Here is a 2,500-nt window from a genome sequence, read left to right on the forward strand (position 1 = left end):
GAAAAACAAAACAAAAGAAAATAAAACAACAAAATGACTAACTAGTTGGGCCTGGTAGTGCCACAGGCCTGCAGTCCCAGAAGCGCTCAGGAGGCAGAAGAGGAAGAACACAGGGTCACAGCCTATCTAGGCTACAGAGGGAGTTTGAGGTTGGTGTGGACAATGTAGTGAAATGGAATCAGATCAGCGGTAGGACTCTCGTCCCCATAATNAAGGGGACAGAAGGAATATGGCCTTTCTTAGAGGCACCAGAGATGATCTTGCATGTAATCTAGAAGCTGGCTGTTACCTTTCCAATTATAAGACACCTGAGGCAGGGCAGACGTGTGAAGTAGGGCTCCATTTCCATCATTTTCATGCAGATGGACATTTGTCCTGGCTCCTTACTGGGGACACTGCCAACTTACCCCTTCTCAGTCCTCAAAAGCATACATGGGTGGGGCCAGCTCTTTCTGGTTGCCTTGATGGTCGGCTTCCCCTAGTGTTTGCCTTCAGGCTTACAGGGAGACTTGGGACCTGAAATGTCTGCGGGCCCGCTGCGCATAACCTTCAAGTGGGCTGGTACAGAGGGATTTTGCAGGATTCTTTTGTGTTTTAAAACCCATCACTCCAGCTGGGCATGGCAGTGTACACCTTCAGTCTCTGCACTTGAGGCGTCCAGGCCATCCTGGTTTACCTGGTGTCATAGTTACTTTTCTGTTGTTGAGATGAGATACCATGACCTAGGCAACTTTCAAAGGGAGTTTAATTGGGCTTTTGGTTCCAGAGGAGTCTGGAGTTTGGAGTCTACAGTGGTGGCAGGGCTAAGGTGTGGTGGCAGGGCTAAGGTGTGGTGGCTGGGATAGCTGAGAACCCTCTGCAAGCAGCAGAGAGTACACTGGGAATGAATGGTGGGAGTCTTTTGAAAATTCAAAGCCCGCCCCTACCTCCTCCACCCAGGAGTTTTCATTGATATGNTAAAGACCTTGACCTTTAGCTGCTTGGGGAGGGAAAGATTTATTCTAATTTCCAGCTTTCCTGCTACTGCCTGACATTCTCAGGTTCCCAGCAATCTGCAGCTAAATCTGGGCAGGAACTCAAGGCAGGAACCTGGAGGCAGAAACCTAAGCAGAGGCCATGAGTCTGCTTTCTTACAGCACACAGGACCACCAGCCCAGGGGCGGCCCATCATCCTTCACGAGCATGCACCACAGGCCAGCCTGATGAGGACATTTTCTCAATTGAGGATCCCTCTTCCCAAATGACTTAGTGTCAAGTGGACCTGAAACTAGCCAGCACCTCTTCCAACAAGGCCACGTCTCTTAATCCTTCTCTTGGTTCCACCAACTGGAGACCAAGTATTGAAACATAGAAACCGCCAGGCGGTGGTGGCGCACGCCTTTAATCCCAGCACTTGGGAGGCAGAGGCAGGCGGATTTCTGAGTTCAAGGCCAGCCTGGTCTACAAAGTGAGTTCCAGGACAGCCAGGCCTATACAGAGAAACCCTGTCTCCAAACAAACAAACAAACAAAAGAGACATAGAAACCTGTAGAGACCATTCTCATTCAAATCGCCACACTTAAGAGTTCTAGCCTGGGCTACATAGTGGGACTCTCTCAAAAACCAGCCAATCAACCAATAAGACATTATGTGTTTGCTTACTGAGTCTTTCACTTAGTTTTGATGCATTTGTGACTTTTACACAATAGGCAATTTTGTTGCTTCTGAAACCCGTTTAAAGAGCTATTGTAATGTTTATCAATCTCTGGTTTTGCTTTGGTTATTTCTTTTTCTCCTGCTCTCCTAGTTTATTGAATTGAGTGTTTAGCTCTTGTGGGCATTTTCATTTGTTTAATTCTTTTATTTCGGGTGTGGGTGTTCTGACTGCATGTGAGCCTGTGCACCACATGCATGCCTGGTGCCTACAGAGGCTCAAAAAGGGCATCAGATCCCTTGAAAATGCAGTTACAGATGGTGGTGAGCAGCTGTGTGGGTGCAGAACCCAGGTCCTGTGGAAGAGCAGCCAACATTCCTAACTGCTGATCCAGGCTGCTAACTCCAGCCGCGTTGGTTTTTTTATTTTGTTTTATTTGGGGGCTTTGTTTTTAGGACTTGTTTGTTTGTTGAGACAGTCTCATGGAATCCAGGCTGGCTGCAAACTTGCTATATATACACATATACATATATGTATGNACACACATTCAAGGATGACCTTAAACTTCTGGTCCTCTTGCCTCCCAGGTCCTGGGATTACAGTCAGGCACCATTATGCCCGACTTCATGCAGTGCTGGGGATGCCACCCAGGGTGTCAGAAATGCTATGCAAGCACTCTGCCACTGAACTATATCCCAGCTTTATGTGTGTGTGTGTGTCTCTGTGTGTGTATGCTCACCTCCACACCTGGCTGTAGATGGGGCTGGGCTGAGTGTTGAAAGTTGTAGTTAGGGCAGAGAAGAACCATGCAGCTATAGAAGAGGCTGGGTACCTGCCTCTTGTGTTGCTTAGNTGCTCCGCTATGGA

At 48.0% G+C, this 2,500-nt stretch overlaps 1 protein-coding gene across 1 annotated transcript in view; it reads left to right on the forward strand.

Annotated features, from left to right (window-relative positions):
* The window catches only part of Bcl7b (BAF chromatin remodeling complex subunit BCL7B), a 15,039-nt gene that overhangs the window by 7,793 nt on the left and 4,746 nt on the right, over positions 1-2,500 (forward strand). The gene's annotated exons all lie outside the window — the stretch shown is intronic.

This window comes from Mus caroli, chromosome 5 (genome assembly GCF_900094665.2).
Source record: "Mus caroli chromosome 5, CAROLI_EIJ_v1.1, whole genome shotgun sequence".
NCBI lineage: Eukaryota > Metazoa > Chordata > Mammalia > Rodentia > Muridae > Mus > Mus caroli.